The 18,299-nt window shown below is 45.5% G+C and overlaps 1 protein-coding gene across 1 annotated transcript in view; it reads right to left on the reverse strand.

Annotated features, from left to right (window-relative positions):
* The window catches only part of SCN8A (sodium voltage-gated channel alpha subunit 8), a 103,189-nt gene extending 85,850 nt beyond the window's left edge, over positions 1 to 17,339 (reverse strand). Inside the window, exon 1 of the mRNA XM_081898495.1 lies at positions 17,194 to 17,339. The gene's annotated coding sequence lies outside the window, so the exon portion shown is untranslated. The remainder of the gene's footprint in view (positions 1 to 17,193) is intronic.
* Between the last annotated feature and the right edge of the window lie 960 nt (positions 17,340 to 18,299).

The following is an 18,299-nucleotide window of genomic DNA, read 5'->3' on the forward strand; positions in this document are numbered from 1 at the left end:
AAGGGACAGATTTTTTTGGGGGGGGGATGCTTCAAGGACTTGCAACTTGGACACCCAAGATTCTAGAGGTGCTAATCTCTGTGCCAGATAGTACCTGGCCTTGTGCAACAAACCAACAGAGCATCTAACCTTCCAGTTACTGTATATACGACTCCAATCTGGGTGCATACCTTTGGACTGTACTTGAACAGTTATAAGAATCATAGGAAGCTGCCTTATAGTGAGTCAGACCATCGGTCCATCTGTCTCAGTGCTGTTTACACTGATTGGGGGGTGCCAGATATTGAACCTGTGACTTCCTGCACACAAAGCCGTTTTCAGTATACATCCCTAGTGCAGCAACCCTGGGACATGATATTGAGAATGCCAGGCTTTGCTGAAATCAATGAAACACTACCAATGGACAGGACCTTCTCGTCTACAATGTCTCTTGGGGAGCACGGATTTGCAGGGCCAGCCCTCCCATGGGGCAGAGTATGGCAGCTACCTCAGGCAGCAAATTCTGAGGGGCAAAAAAGGGCTAGAAAGGTGTGCCCTGCAGCCCTAAGCTAGCTTGCTGCACTAGCATGGCTGGCACACCAAGGGGTGACCTGAGTTAACTCACCTCAAGTGACATACTACACCCACTCCACCGGGGTGTGGTCCTAGATCTGAGGAAGAGGGGAAGCATCGGTGGCACTTCTTGCCTCAGGCACCAAAGGGTCTTGGGCCAGCCCTGTGAATGTGCCACTATTATTCATAAAGGTAAAGGGACCCCTGACCATTAGGTCCAGTTGTGGCCGATTCTGGGGTTGCAGCGCTCATCTCGCTTTATTGGCCAAGGGAGCCAGCGTACAGCTTCCGGGTCATGTGGCCAGCATGACTAAGCCGCTTCTGGCGAACCAGAGCAGCGCATGGAAACGCCGTTTACCTTCCCGCCAGAGCGGTACCTATTTATCTACTTGCACTTTGATGTGCTTTTGAACTGCTAGGTTGGCAGGAGCAGGGACAGAGCAACAGCAGCTCACCCCGTCGCGGGGATTCGAACTGCCGGCCTTCTGATTGGCAAGTCCTAGGCTCTGTGGTTTAACCCACAGCACCACCCACATCCTATCATTCATACTTTATCTCTTTATTTCTGGAACCCAATTGCTTTTTCTGCACCGCATGAGCAGACACCATTCAGAAAAAGAGGTCGGAATAGGCCCATATATATATATATACAGTATGTGGGCTGTCCCTGGATCAAGTGACTTTTCTTCTTTAAGTTCTCAAAGTTCCTAATCTAGTTCAAGGTTGTTGTCTGAACAAGCCAGACACTTATCTGAGAATCTGTCACAGTCAGTCCATCCTTTGAAAAATAAGACTTGAGAGCCATCTTACGCCAAAATGGCAACTAAGGGTTCTGTTTTGGCAACTGCAACCTTGGTTTAAGGAGCCATGTGGCACCTAGATGATATACAGTGGTACCTTGGGTTACATACGCTTCAGGTTACATACGCTTCAGGTTACAGATTCTGCTAACCCAGAAATAGTACCTCAGGTTAAGAACTTTGCTTCAGGATGAGAACAGAAATTGTGCAGCAGCAGCGGGAGGCCCCATTAGCTAAAGTGGTGCTTCAGGTTAAGAACAGTTTCAGGTTAAGAACGGACCTCCGGAACGAATTAAGTACTTAACTTAATTAGGTACCACTGTATCTGAGTTTCCAACACTGTTCACCATATAGAAGTGAAAAGTGCCTGGTGAAAAGTGCCTGGTGAAAAGTGCCATCACATACCCTCTAACAGGAAAGGGGTGCATGCAGCATGTGACTTTAGTGCTCAGGACTGTCCCAACACATGTTGCTGCTTGAGGCAAAAGACAAGATCCCCCTTCCACTATTCCACATACAGTAGCAGACTGGGGTCAGCAGGCTAGTTTAGGAGGTGCATGAGAAGCTGTGCGGCACATACAGGTAAGCTCAGCAGCAACAGTTGTAGGCAGGAGGCTTCTGCTGTTTCCCCTGACATCTGCCACCTGAGGCAACTCTGCCACTCTGCCTTGTGGTAGGGCCAGACCTGCCGGTGCTGTTTGCTTTTCCCTTTCAACCCCAAAAGGGCATTCAGGACAGCTTACAAGAACAGCGCACACAGGCGCACACGCAACAATCCCTCTCATTAAAATATGAACACTATAGATTCATCAATCCAATTAAATCCACCAACAGAATAATCAACAACCTCACCCAAATAAAATAAAAAGCAGTGTGTGTGTCAGAGGGAGAAACAGGGCGAGAGTGACCCTACATAATTCCAGTTAATCTAAAGATCAACCAGATAAATACCTGTAATAATGATCTCTGAATTTAGACGAGGGCAGGTCTAAATTCTCTCCATGACAATTTCACATACTGATATACCACTTGCACATGCAGCTCTCTCTCTCTCTCTATATATATATATTCCACACAATATTCTTTGAAAAAATATAATAACATTTTAGCCTGAGGCTGCTTCTTTCCCTCCCTCCTTCCCATTTTAGCTGGAAAGTGCAGAAACTGTCATATATGTGTAAAAATGTGGCCCCAAATACCTGTGATGACCTGTCATCCCTTCCAGGTAAACTGTATGAGGTGGGGAAAAGATGTCTGCTCCCTTAGAACACCTTTCCAGCTGTTCCAAGTGACCTACGACCTGAAAAAACCGAGGCACGGTAGAAGAATCTAAAAGACAACTCTCAAACCAGATTCCAAAGCAGACCACATTCCAATCCATTTAATCAGGATCGGTGAATTTGGTGAGCTTATGTTAGAATGCAGACCTGCCCGCGCTCACCTTCCTAACTACTGTACACTTTTTAAAATATATATTTTTTATTAAAGAGTTTCTTGGTTTACAAAAGTGTGTGCATTGTCCTCTTTTCAGGTTGTCAAGTCTGTTCTACAGCTCAGTTACGCTTGATATATGCATAGCTGTCAACTTACAGATTTGAAAATAAGGGATCAGCAGCCAAAATAAGGGATTTTAGCCAAACAGCTCCTTCCCTCCCCCCCATAACAGTCAATCGAGGGAGCCTCCAAAACAAATCCAAAAGCCCCCCCTCACACGAGATTGCCACCCGCCATTGTACTCAACCAGCTCCTTTCCCACCATGTGCCCCTGCTCCAGACAGACCTTTTCCCCGGCAAGGGTGAGAGGGCCGTCGATGACGTATTCATCCGATTCTGAGCACAGGTATGTTCAACTTCTGAGCCCCTCCAAGCCAAAGGGAGAAAGCCCAGCCAGCAGCCAAACGAAGCCTCAAGCGGTGGTTCCCACAGCGCAGCAACCCGGCAAAGGGGATGCAGCAAGGAAAACCATTGTCACCTTTCCGCTGGGAAGCACTGAGCAAAGGCAAGTCCCCAGGCAACGCAGCCGATTTGATCGGCACAAGGCATGCAAGCTCCACCCTGCAGTCGTTCTTAGACTCCTTATTGGGTGAGCAACGCAGCCAAGCAACACAGTTGGAGCCTCCCTCCTCCCTGGCTGGCAGGGAGGGAGGGAGAGGAGCTGCTTCCTTTGAAACCCGGGAAATGTAAGGGACATCATCAATAAGGGACAGCAGCGGGAAACGGCGCTGGGATAAGGGAGTTTCCCGCCAAATAAGGGACGGTTGACAGCTATGCATATGGTTTCTAGGTTTTGATTGTGTCAGTAGCTGCATGTATTTAACTGGCGGGTGCTTCCTTGGGTTTATCAGGAGCGGCACATTTCACATACAGCTTTATCCAATTTACCTAATTGTGTGTCCTCTAGGAAAGACGGTGCTGCCATTTCTCAAAGTGGTATTGCCATTATTTCCCTGCAGAACATTATTAATCAAGAAGGCCGAAAAGGATAGGTCCATCAATACCTTTCAGTGCCTGTGGAGCAATGGCAAGAGGAGGCTATTGCCTCCATACCCTGCTTAAAGTCTTCCAGATGCGCCTGGCTGGCCACTGTGGAAAACAGAATGCTGGATTTGATGCAGCTTTTGCCTAATCCAGCAGGGCTCTCCTTAAGTGCTGAGCAAGAATGTAGGAGGCTGAACGTCTCCAAACATCCTGGCTCCACACCGAAGCACCACTGGCTGAAGCTGATCCAAGACGTTATGACAAGAGGAGCTTCCAGCTGCAGCCCTATGCACGTTTACTTGCAAGTATGCCCCCACTGAATACTCTGGGGTTTACTTTTGAGTAAACGGGATCAGATTGCAAGGATACAGTTGCAATAAACCCTAACAATTAAATATATATATAAAGTAAGCAGATTAGCCGTTACTTGGATCTAACCGAAATTAATTTAGAATCTGGATGTTAAGCAAGAATTGAGTCTTGCCATACAAGTAGTGCTTTAACATCCAGAATTTGCCAAAGGACTGTTCCTAAACCCAGACAAAGCTAGTAAAAATGTTCCATTTGCAGCAATCTTTGTACCAGAGTTTGGATTCTGTATGCCTACCTATAGCTGCATACTGGGAAGTAAACGCTCTTGATTTCAGCGAGACTTACGGTACTTCTATATGGGTATTGCCAAGGACAACAACTTATTGGCTTTAAAATGTGGCCTATTGATTTGATTTTGAGAAATCGGATTTTTAGTTATCAGCGGCTAATACGTGTAAAGGTCTATGGCAAGGATGAGGAACCTGTGGTCCACCACATGTTGTTGGACTACAGGACCCAACATCCATGACCATTTGCCATGCTGGGGCTAATGGGATTTGGAGTTCAGCAAAAACTGCAGAGCCACAGGTTTCTCACCTCTGGGGTCTATTGCAACAACCAGTGTAGAAAGCCATGCACTGCAGTACGACTGGAGTAAAGGAGATGTGTTAAGAAGCTGAGTTAGAAAACCGCTGATTAAGGTGTGATAGCTTACCTAGATGCCTCCATGATGGAATTGTGGGGTTCAGGAAAGCACTAGCCATGAACAGATCTGCGTATATGCCTGCTTCAATTATTTAATTTTCAAAAGGGCACTGTAGCAAGGCCTTCCTTCCATTACCAGCATCACATTATTTTTTCAAGTGTTCCCTACAGTCCATTTAGTGCTGCATTATGAAGTTATTACCATCAATAATTAAAAGTCCATTGTTCAAAATAAATGAACAGATGAAAATTTTGAGGTCGGATCCATGCTTCAGTGAGGACACACGTGTGAATGTCTGTGTATGTGTTTTGCAATTCTCCCTTGGGGAGAATCTTACATATGCAATGTACATTTCACCACAGAATAAATAATGATCAAATGCTCATGTCTCTAAGCTGGCTGTGTGTTTGTGTGTGTCACATTAGATGCTCATTAAACAAAATTAATACATGTAGTTTTTATGACACCTTTGAGTAGGCAAAGTGATTTATATTCTCAGACAATTTCATTCATTCTCGCAGTATCTCTGTGTGTTGGGCAGGTCCATTTTATTACATTTCTTCAATGCAAAGACAGAGAAGCCCACAAAGAAATGCTGGAATTAGATCCTGTTCCAATTCTAAGCCTCCAAGTATGTAATACTTTCTTTTCCTCCTTATTTCTCTCCTTCTGCCATGTATTTCCCAAATGATATCCCAAATGTTCTCCCCTTGTCCTCACCTGCATAGGAACAGATGACCCCTGTTGGTTCAGACCAAAGGCTCGTCTAGTTCAGCATCCGTTCTCGCCGTGGCCAACCAGATGCCACTTGAAAACCCACAAGCAAGACATGAGCACAACAGCGCTCTCCCCACCTGTGATTCCTCGCATACTGCCTCAGCATACCTAATGCACTAATTAGAAAGTAGCACAGTGCTCACAGCTTCCTATCACGTAAGTTCACCTCATGTCGCCCCCACCGTTATCCCCTATTAGTGGACACATTCTTGCTTAGCCAAGGGATTTTGTGATCTGCCTTGCATCCGTGCCTCGAAGACTCATCTGCAGCAAGGGCAAGTGAAGGGGCTGGTTGGATGAGAAAACGAACTCTTGCAAAATAGGAGGGGTTTTCTACCTTCCGCCTTCTCCTCTTCCCTCTTGCCCAGGGACACCACACCCAGAAGCAGGCAGTTGCATACCTTGGGGTACACAAGGCAGCCAATGTTAGAAACTCAGATCTATAAGATAGGCGCCACATGGCTCCATAAACCAAGGTTGCAGTTGCTAAAACAGAATGTCTAGTTGCCATTTTGGGGCAAGACGGCTCAAGTCTTATTTTTCAAATGATGGACTGGCTGTGATGGGTTCTCAGTTAAATGTCTGGCTCGTTCAGACGACAACCTTGAGCTAGCTTAAGAACTTTGAGAACTTACAAGAAGAACCATCACTTGATCCAGGGACAGTCCACATATATATTGGCCTATTCCCACCTCTTTTTCTGAATGGTGTCTGCTCTTGCTCATGCTGCACAGAAAAAGCAACTGGGTTCCAGAAAATCATCCCGATTGTGCACATAAAATAGATAAAATTCTACAGGATGGGGCATTAGTGTGTGAAAACAGTCCAGATCCAACGATCCCCAGATGGTGGAGATGGCAGGCGCCATCCTGGAACCCAGGCATCTTCATTTGGTCGCAAGTGGTTGAAAGCGAGGAGCAAAATGCGCCTGGCGCCTGGCTAATTTCAAACACTGCAAGGCACAGGAGTGACAGTGTGTACTAAAACCTAGTACACTTGAATGCATGTGCTACGTTTTAGACTGAATGGGGATACACATACCCAAAGCCTCAATTATCAGGGTCTTGGTGCCTTCAGGGTGGATGTTTAAAGGGAGGGTTTATTCCCAGCTCTATTTTGTGTGGTACAAGCACTCTGCAAACTCAGGCTTGTTGTCCTTGAACTGGAGAGGAGAGCGAGTGAAGCTTGGACCTTCTGCCAATCCCACTGAGCTTAGACTCTCTCCCCTAATTGCCTGGGCATGTCTAGGAAGTGAACCCAGGACCTTTCACACCCCAAATGCCAACGATTCCCCTAAACCTGTGGCCCTGCAGGGGCAATTGGGCTACAGTCCCTGACATTCCTGGCAACTGGCAATGTCGGCTAGGGCTGTGGAGTTGGGAAGCCCAACAACTGGAAGGCTATCCCTAATCTAGTGGAATTATTTTCATGTTGGGTGGGAGATGTCCTGGGCTCTCTTCCTAAGCAAACCCATGCAAATTGGCTTGGGGAAGCAGAATGAGGGCCATAGCTCTGTGGGATTGGCCATGAGTCCTTGCTTTACATGCAGAATGTCTCAGATTCATTCCCTCATGTCTTCAGTTAAAAGGATCTCAAATGATACAAAAGACCTGTTCTTAATAATCCTGGAGCGTTACTGCCATTCAGAGTAGACAGTGCTGGGTTTGGTGGAAAAAATAGTCTCACCTGTGCAAGAGAAAGGGGGCATTGGGCCTCCATTTGCAAAAGTGGATGCAGCTACTGGTGTCCAGGAAGGGATGTAAAGGGGTGTTTAATCAGGAACACTTGAGAGGTGGGGATGAGCCTTAACTTCCACTCCAGGCACAGACTGCTCATCTAACAAAGTACAGATCCAACATCACTGTTAACACCAACTGTAGCCTGTTGCTATTGCTGTCACCATAACTGAAAATAATCTTAAAATACTGACACATGTAAGGCAGCCTTCCAAGGGTAACTGATACTGGGAGATCATCTCTTGAAATAATTGTGGTCAGCTCATCAGAAAACTCCATTCATGGTCACTCAAACATGCAAATTATACTGGGAATTTTTAAGGAAAAGAAATGAAATATTGCTGGATACCACAATCCCATTTTTATAAGTCTGCATTAAGAAGTATCTAGTGTTACAGAACTGCAAAGCAGAGAAGCAACAATAAAAAGAAAAGATTATTTATAGGCTTCTGTATGAGCAGTGGTACGTAACTTGAACCCAGATTCTAAATCATAGTATGCCTTTCCCATGGAATCCCCTACCAACCCCTTCTCCTGTAGGCTATATACAGAGCAAGAATCCCCTAATAATTCTTTCTGATAACCAGGAGCCACTCTCCAGCTTGTTCTGCAGAAAGGTTAGAAAGAGCAGAGGTAGGGGAGAAAAGAAACCTAGTTACAGCACATGGAGAGGCATTTTCTAAGAATCACATCTGTTTCTCTTGCTTGATCGAGGGTTCTGCCTCGGAGTATGCTAAAGCCCCCTGCCTCCTCCACTGTACAAAGAATTGTTTGTGCAACTTTCTTCTGTCCATGATATTCCATAACTACTGTGCTTTGACTTTAGCAGTCATTGGTCAAGTGTATCTTCTCCTATCAGCATCTCCATGGAGGAGCCATATCTCAGTGGTGCAACACACATGCTGCATGCAAATCTGGTATCTCAAGTCAAAAGAATCAGGTAGGAGAAGATCAGCAAAAACTCTTTCCAAGACTGTCTGAAGAGTTGCTGTGGGACATTCCTGGGCTAGATGGGCTGATAGTCTGACCTAGTCTTAGGCAGCTGAATGTGTTCTCAATGGTTCTTCAAAGGTTTATATATATATATTTTGCATTCTCTATAGATAGAAAACAATATGACTGGGTTGGATCAAGGCTTAGCAATCAAAAGAACTGAATTAGGTCACTGTCTTGGTCTCACTTATTTCAGTGAGTCTACTCTAAATAACCTGGATCCAACCTATAATACTTACTAGTGTTGTTGAGCCCCTGCATTCTATGGAAGACGGCAAGTGAGAAGTGTGAGAGGACACCTCACACTGCCTCAACATCCCTATGCCTGCCAGACTGGGCTTCTTGTATGTCCTACAGGAGAGGAAGAGCCATGTGAAGCCCTGCATTTCTGCAAAACACCAGTGAGCAGGTATATAAGAAGTCCATGTTAGGAACTGAATATGCCTTATTCCTTACCTTTAGGTTCCTATCTTTGTTGGCCAGGCAACGGTCCCACATAAGGTCCCACAACAGTTTACAGTTCTTAGGGACCGATTGTGAGGTTCCTTCTGAAAGGCTCTTCAACAATCCATGCAGAAAAAGGTCTGTCTATCAAAAACCACAGACTCACCACTATCCATGAGATTGAGAATTCTAAGGAATCGTCAGCAAAGACTGGTGAAGCCCAGTTTTCATTGGCAAAAGTCAAGCTGACTCTCCTTTAGCATGTTTCCTCATGTCTTTTGCATTGGCCAAGATGCTCAATGGATGTCTCTTTTATGGGAGGCCATAGAGGGAATGCATGAAATGTGGCAGCTATTTGGGAATCTCATCCTTCTCTATTCCTGGAGTGGGGGAGAGGGCATGCTGACTTAAGATCTGTACGTGTAAAGGGAAGGGGAAAGCCATTTGGAACAGAGGCAGAGAAAGAGCAAGTAGAAGGTGAAAGCAGACTGGGGGTGGGGGTGCTGTGTCCCGCTCTCTCTGGGGGCTTGATGTGAGGCAGCAGTTCTGTTGCCTTGTTACTAGAAGTGTTTAATAAGCTGCTTGCCTCCATCTATGCTCTGCTTGTATATTTGTAAATAACCCAAACACTACAAAACAGCCTAAGTTTCCAGTGATTTCTCCTTTCCAAAAGAAACCAAAATCCAGACAGCATTTGCCCCCGCAACATCTCAGTGACTCAGACAAGTTGGGAGCGCTTCACTTTTCTGGCCTATCACTTGCACCAACGTGGTGTATATATACTGTATTGGCCTGAATATAAGCCTCACTTTTTTCCAAATTCTGACCGTGAAAAGTTAAAGTGCAGCTTAAATTTGCGACCTTACAAAAATTGGCTTTTACAATATCGCTGCTGAAACAGACATACGGTAAAAGGGAACGGGTGTGAGTACCTGCGGAATTTAAGGGAGAGGCTTATATTTGGGTCTTATCTCTCCCCCCCCACTGCGAATTTTAAAGGTGCAGCTTATATTCGGGTGCGGTTTATATTTGGGCCAATACGGTATGTATGTTATACTAAAATAGGACCCCAACAGATCTCACTTTTAGGGAAGAACGTCATGAAAATGTGTCCCATAGTCTTAAAAACAATAGTAGCTGAAGACTTCGGGAGGTATCTACCAATAACTCCTGTAGCAGTTGGCTATTCAACCACTTCAAGAACAAAACCACAAGCAAAACATTTCTAACAGCTCAATCTTAAAAACAATTGCCCTTATCAAAGGAAATCCTTATACAGAGGCAACTTTCTGACCCATGTTTTCCCATCTGCATTGTATTGGCCATCCAGGCCCCCCGACCTTTGGTTAAAGAAATGCACATCTCCTGTCCTAGGCCACTAGTTTTCATGCATTATAAATTGCCTATGATGAGAACCATAAGAATCTAGAACCTTGCTCTCTTACTTTGACAGGGAGCCCCATTGAGTTCAATGCACCTGGCTTTCAAACAAGCAGCTTAAAAATCACACTTTGAGCCTTATAACGTGCTGGGCGCTATTCTGGATTTCTCCCCCACAAATTCCATACGTCACCAGGGTGCCCATCTGCTCCCAAATGGGTATCAAAGCTGAAAAAACGATGAAAAGGAGAACAAATTCTCTCCGCTCCTACATGGAAAAAAATGCACCAGTTGCTCATGAGCAACCAGCAACTCCTCTTTGAGGGCAATGTGGGGAGGGAGATTCTCATTGGGAGAGATATTGAGTTTGTGTATTTTAAAACTAATTTGGGCTAGACATATTTGGACAGGTCCAGACACATACATGAGTATTAAGATGGCAAATGGGGTGAAAGCTGTAGCTCAGAGCACGAGCCAGTATAAATTAAATTGAAGCCAAATCAGGGAAGGAAATAGACCTGGCACACACGTACCCTGGAATTTGTACTGGTCCCCTGAGACACATTTTGTGCGTGCACAGCTGTCCTTAAAATCAATATAGCCACTGTAGAAGTAGTTATAACGTGCACATACACATCCTAAAGCAGCAATTCTGAAATGGTGTGCAGGGTTGAGCCTTGAGAGAAATGCCAGTATGCTGCAAGAAAGAAAGAAATTAAATCAAGGCTCCTGGGAACTCAAAACACCTTGGCTGCTCGCTGTGTCTCTGGGTGAGTCACTGGCCTCGCCTGCCCTCCTTCAGAATCAACCTTAGCTAGGGCTAAGTAAATCTGCCACATCTTCATTCGGTATGATGGGACCATTTGGTCACTACCAAGGAGAGGCCCTTTGCTGGAGCAGCACCCTGACTTTGTGCCCAAGAAAGACCTACGGTACCTCACACCTTTTTTACTATCTTTTAGGAACCTGGATAAGACCTTGTCATTTACTTGGGCTTTGGTTGGTTGATTTTGGTAGCTTATAGCAGAATCCCCTCCTTCTCTATTCAAAAGCAAATCCTATTGAGTTCAACAAGGCTTTACTTCCAGATATGTGGGTACAGAACTGCATCCTTAATTTACTGCGGTGTTTGACTTTAGTCTCAGTCATGCTGCATGCTTAGTCTGGAATGCAGACACGACCTATTGGTTTCTGAAGTTTGTAAATTTGTGGTGGTGTTTTTATTTGTTGCTATGCTCTCTTGTTTGTTGCCATTTTCATTTATGATGTTTTTTAATGTAACTTTGCTAGGTAGCCTTGAATACCATTATGGCAGAAAAAGTGGCATACAATTCTTTCAAAATGAATGAACGCATATTATTGTCCAATATAATTATTCTTTCTCAGGGAAATTATTCTTTACCAGGGCTGAATCAATCAATAAATCCCTATTAAAGGCAACCTTTGAAAAAGCATCTATATATTATGCAGTTTGAGCAAATGAGTATAATTTATTTTTACTTTACATAGAGTTTTCTGAAATTATTACTGTTTTCGTTTGGGTCCAGTGCTCACAGGGCAGAGACAAGGATCTATGCAGAGCATTGAGTTTTATCAGGAAAATTATTCAGCCCTCCCTCTGTCTTCTGATATTTTATCAGGCTTTGTCCACAACATCTTGATACCCCTTGGGGCTATAAACTTCTAAAATAAAACAAAACGAAAACAAAACCCTAAGGAAGTGAAAGCTGACACTGTCATTAAGCTAGATTCCGAACACAGTCTCCCATTCTACACTTTTGCTGTGATTCTTGAGAACTGTGGCATGTGTATGCACACAGTCCACAATATACTTTTATGCACATATGATGTTGCCCAAACTGTCTCCTGTTCCTTGTAGACAACCTTTGAAACACTTGGTAACGGTTGCTCTTTATTCCTGGATACTGGGCTAGACAGAGTGTTGCTTAAGCTGCTATGGCACTGTTGTGTATTCTTAGCACTTTTCTTTATTTTGTATGTGGCCCACTACATTCTTTAGATGAGAAGAATGCTGTGAATGAGCACCTGCATCCTCCACCCATTCCTGTCCTGGTCCAGGACAGATTTTTTGCTAAAGGGCCACTGAGGCAGCAAGAGGTGATGGCTGGTCTACATACCAATTGCTTTACAGATAATCTCCTCTCTAAATGAGTTTCCTTTGGCTTCCTTAAAATCATAACCATGAGACATGCCAGACTGGATTATCAAACTGAGTTTCTTGACCCTGGCGCTGTTATCATGTAAGGGTTAGACCAGTAGTTCCCAATTAGGGGTCCGCGGAAAGCACCCAGGGGGTCCACAGCCCATCCCTTGCCCTCCCCCAACTATTTTTTGTCATTTTTGCATGATAATATCCCACATTTTATGGTTTGTGTTGTTGTTTTTATATAGTATACCTAAACGCTTTGCTTTTTAGGGGCTACCCCACATTTTGTTCAGAAAGTTGCTTTGAAGAGGTAACTGCCATAGAGTTATCACCATTTTCAAAAGTAGGGGGTCCCTGGCTTGGCTTTTGAAAAATAGGGGGTCCTCAGTAATTAGCTAATTGGGAACCACTGGGTTAGAGAAAGGTACTAGAATCCCACAGGAAACAAATGTAAGATAACATGCCCTTATGAAAGCCTCATCTTAGCACAGATTCTAAAGCATATTATCTCCACTGTCAGAGAAAATGTACTTCTGAATATAAGTTGCTGGAAACTGCAGAAGGTGAGAGCGCTATTGTGGTCACATCCTGCTTACAGGCTTCCCATGGGCCACTGTGAGAGCAGGATGCTGGACTAGGTAGACCACTGGTCTGATGTTCTCTTACGTTCTTATTCTTGATCTGGGCAGCCTTGTTATCCCCTGAGATACGAAACAAACAAAAAACTTTCAGTGTACTACATATTAATGTTTAGCTAAGTAGCCACTATACTCAGGAAGTTCTTACCAATGCACCAAGTTGCAAAAAATATATGTATGTGTCAGAGTGAGTGGGAGAGAGACTTAGCCCTTATTTCATTACTGGGGGGTATTTGCCTAAACACCTTTAAGTGGGACATATTTTTTACTTTAAGAACTGGGTTGGGATCACCATGTTGCACCATTGGGTGTAGATTAGGCTAGTTTCCTATGCCTTCTAAACCAAGCTTGCTTGGCTAGCAAGGAGGCTGATAATCAAAGCAGAAGACAACATGACAGAACCCCAGTTAAATGGGTGAATCAACATAAAGCTCAGGTTGTAGCAGTAAGGTGGAAAACAAGTACTGAAGGAGGCATTTATTCCAAAGCTTATGAATAAGGCTCAATGTGAACCAGGACTGTGGAAATGGCTTTGGAATAGTAACAGCAAGAGGACAATCGCTGACATGTGATATGGTGTGAATGGGGGGGGGGAATGGAACTGGTCAATGTTAATCTCTTTGATTATATTAAAGCTAGTATTTTAAAGACAGTTTACTTTCTATCTTGCCACTAAAACACCCGAACCCCATCAGACCACCCAAGACCACTGTCATCATCCCTACCATCATCTGAATGCCAATTTATGTTCATGGCTATTTGGACATAAGAAAAAATCCTTCATGATTCAGATTAGCTAGTGGCCTCAACATTTGTCTTGTTTTATCATGTTTTTGTATTAAGCAACTTATTTTCTAATGCTAGAGTAAGCTGAAACTGTATGTTTCGAAGGCATCTGTTCAAAATTGCTTTCTGCTCGTGTCACAATGAGTTTGGGATCATGTGGCTTATCCTACATCGGTGGGGTCTTGCCTTGAGGCAGGACTTAATGATGACCCTGTCTTTGGTAGTTCTATGGTTCAGAAATGCCATTTATCACAGTGTCATTAACCTCACTCCTTACCTTGCAAAACTCCTCTGAGCAAACCACTGGATACGTTTATTCCAGTGTGTTCAATATATTTCAATGGTCAGGGAGTGTAACAGGAAGGTAATCAATAATGAATGGAAATTGCATGACTGGCATGGATTGTGTACTGTTAAAATGAGCCTGGTTAATTAATGGATGATTGAAACTTTAAAGTAACTGGGGAAAACCAATATATATTAGTACCATGTTATAGAAAACAATATATTAAAACCAATCAGATCATGGGGATAGAAAGTTGGCCAATTCCACAAAACATAGCTTCTCCAGGTGCTTTTGGGCACACTATGGAGGAGTTACACATGTCTCCCTGAAAGCATCATTTCCCTCTAAATTGGAATGAAAGCAGAACATGTTTGTAAGCCAAATTCTTAGCTACACCAAATCACACTACCTACTTCCAAGCAACTGAAATCCAGTTCTATTTACAATGATGATTAACCATTGACAAAGCTGCCTAAGAGGAACCAATTTATCATCATTTCCAATCAGAAATAGATTCTTTCTGAAAGAAAAAAAATTAGTGAAACACAAGCGAGTGGATTTCATCTGGCAGTAACTGGAAGAAACTTACCAGTTGACGTTACCAGTGATTTCAGCAGGGAGATTCTTACTGACTAAATATATCCATATATTATATCATTCAATGTGGAAATCCGACTCTAAGGAACTGGCTTAAAAGAATGGGTTTTAAAGTCTGAGGGCAGACCAAACAAGGATTTCATTATCATGTGAGGTTTGGGTTAACCCCACACAGTCAAACATCAACATGTAAGAGAATGTCAGCGTCCTGCAAACACGTGCTACTAACCATCTCCTTGACATGTTAACCCATTGGAGAGCATTGGAAATACTAAGTCCCTGAAATAAATTTGCCACTCCCTGAAGCATGCTGCAGTAACACAAAATGATAGTGTAAACCTGTAGTGATTTCTAGTTACAAAAGATTGGGCCACTGGCTACACATTTGACCCTAAAACCTATTCAATATGAACTGCAAATAACTTTTCAAATAATTAGAAAACTAATAAACTATGTTTACATTGTCTAGAGGGATCAAACACCAGTCTGGTCCACCAAGCCGAATGGACCAACATAGGGCTAAGATACCATTTTAAAGGTTTAGGATGAAAGAGGAAATCATCTGGCTACCACCACATGACAGCTGTTGACTTCCAGCTGGACAGATCAGATGCCCATATGTCTGTTTGTCATGAAGTATACTGGTGATGGCTCTTCACTATGACAATGATGAAGGGTCATTATATCTCTGGGGCTATAACAAGGTGCTGAATGCATCTACTCTACGACAGAAACAGTTCATTTTTCTAGATGCTTAACACACTCCAATGAGCATTTCTCAATGTGATAGGACCACGGAGGCTATTCTGTGTGGCAGTTAACTCCACGCAGCAAACCAGGTGATGCTGGTTGCTCACTACATAATTCAGCCCTGACCGGGGCTGAAATTGTGCTGCCACTGCAATTTCCTGGGGCGGCAGCTTGCAGCGACACGGAGAGAAACTATACAGTGGGGCCTGAGCCACGTGGCAAACCAGTACACACAGCACAGCTCACCATACAAAGTCACTGCTACCTGGAGGCATCTTCAAGAGGCCCCCACAAGGCATATTGCACATCTATAACAAAGGTATCTGTAATTTCCATTTCTTATTAATACTTGATATGGAATCTTAGCTTTGCACTGCTATTTCATATCTCACTGGCCCTTACAGTAATTTTGCGAAATGGGTTATTGAATCATTTCCATTTTGCAGATGGAGTCTTGAGGCAGAGAGAGTGTTACTTGCTCCAGCAGAGCACCCAATGGGCCCATGGCTTTTGAAACCGTTTTTCAAGTCCTCCCCTTTCATCTCTACTGGGCTTACTGGGCTTCTTTATGGTTCTTCTGTGATGTAATCATGCAACCGTCTTTTACAAGGGGGGGGGGGGAAGAGAGATTCCTATGGACATGCGGGTGTTTCCTTTTGCTACCTCCACGCTAGAATCAAACAGCCTTGAAATTCTTTCATTTGATAAAGACACTGGGATCGCTTTGAGGATGCTTTTCAAAAGCAACTGCACGCAGCCACGTTACTAAAGAAATAAAGAAATAAAGCCTGGCTTTCTTAAGGGGAATTGCTTCTCTTCCCTAGCCTAGATGATTGGCGTGAGGTCCTAATGGATAGGCCCAAGCGACACAGAGAAAACACACAGCCCATTAAAGACAAAAACAAAAAAACAAACTATAACCCCCCCCCCGCAAGAAAACCTGTCCTGTAAAAAATCTGCGCGCTTTGTAACGAAGATCTCTTCCCCTTCCCGTCGTAGTCCAGGGAGCTGTCCGTTTCAGCACCACGCTCCTAAACCGCTCTCCCCTTTAGTCCAACGCCGCAGAAAGACAGAGCGGGTGGGGGTGGGGGGAGAGGAATAAAAACCTCAAGCAAAAGCGGATACCGAAGGAGGTGGTCAATTTATGGGGGCCGGGAGAAGATCTCAAAAATAAAACACCCTAAATAACATTCCTTTTCTTCCACCGCTCCTCGATTTAACCCTTTCCCTGTAAAACACAGTAGACAAGCATTCCCCCCCCCCTCTCTCCAATGACGGGGAGACGCCGGCGACAGCCGAGAGCGAAAGCTAATCACCTCCCCCCCACACAACCCCATTCAAAAGGAAAGTCTTTTGGGGAAGCCGCTGTAACTCCTCCCTCTCCGCCTCCCATCCCCACACCCGGTAAGGTGTCTCCGATGGAGCGCAGGACGCCAGGGTCATGAGTTCGCACGGCGGAGGAGAACGCTGCAGTGTGACAAGAGGCAAGCAGCGCTTCCCTAGGAGTCGGCGCGCAGGAGACGAGAGCGCGAAGCGGCCACATCTCCAGGCCGTCCACCCCCAACCCCCGCGCCCCACACCTCCCTATCCCACCTAAGAAAGCCAGATGCATCCGTAGCCATCACCCTGGGCTCTTGCAACACGCTCAGCAGATGTAGATGGGGAAGGCAGGCGGGCGATCTCTGACTCCTGCAGTCTCTGCCCCCATCCAGAAGGGCTGCGCCGCCTGCGCTCCTTCTCAGCACCCCCCTGCCCAGCCCTTTGCAACACAATAAAACAAAACCGATGTACCTTTAATCTCCAGCAACGTGGATCCTCTCTCTCCCCCACCGGCCTTTCCAACTTCCTCTAGTCCTCCACGCCCCCTATGTCCTCCCCACATCGGCTGAGTGGACACAAGAGGCACAGCGAGGCGGCGGCGGGGGTAAGGGTGGGGGAAGAGAGAGCGCCTCCCCCACCCCGGCTCCAGCCAAGGAGATTTCCAAATAAGACAACCCCCTGCTCCTCCTCCAAACTCAGGATAAAACTTGCCGTCCTTTCACTTCGTCCACTGGGAATGCGTTGGGGGGGGGAGGGAGGGGAGGTAGAGAAGTGTGGGGGTGTATAATGACAGCTCTAAGTTAGTCCCCTAATGGGAGGAAGCCTCGTTCTCTGTTCCTCCCCCCCAGCCCTGGGACGAAGAAGAAAAAAAGATCAGGGGGGAAGAGATCGAGACTGGGAGCATGGGGGAGGGAGGGAGGGAGGGGTGAAGGAGGCTCTAGACCCGGAGTTTTGCGGAGGATCTGGGAGGGAGGGAGGGCTTTGGGGTTATTTGTTTTTCAATCTGGGGCTGAAATGAGCCCCGTGTGAAGGCCAATACAGACTAGAGGGCCCGGATTCAAGGATGAGGGAGCCTTGCCAAGAAAAAGGTGGCCTGCTAAAGGATAGGAAAGGAGATTGGAAGGGGAGGGGGGAATGCACCAGTTCCACCAGCCCCCTCACCGCCGCCACCTTCACCTCTCTCTCTCTCTCTGCCTCCCGCCCCAGATGCTGGCCTGCCTTGCCTTGCCTGCAACAGCGGAAAGTCGGCGCCGCGCTCCTTCTCCCAATGCAGAAAGAAAAAAAAAGACGCTCGAGAGGTTGCTGCTGGGCTATGGGGGAGGCGGGGGGAGGCAAGGATCGGCTTCCCTCGGCTGGGGAAAGGTAGGAGTTGGCCAGCAGCCCTGCAGAGGAGAGCGCAGGGCGAGGGGGCGCAGCAGACCCTCCAAGTACCCAGGAGGAGCCCGTTCTTTGGAGGGCTTCCCAAGTGGGGAGCAAGAGCAGCAGCGCTCTGAAATCCGGGGTGGGGGAGCAAGAAAACGGGGGAAAGCCTGCTATACGGCGCGGGGAGGGGGTGATGGGAAAGGAATAGCACTAGG

Source organism: Podarcis melisellensis (assembly GCF_964234715.1).
Source record: "Podarcis melisellensis genome assembly, chromosome: 2".
Classification (NCBI taxonomy): domain Eukaryota; kingdom Metazoa; phylum Chordata; class Lepidosauria; order Squamata; family Lacertidae; genus Podarcis; species Podarcis melisellensis.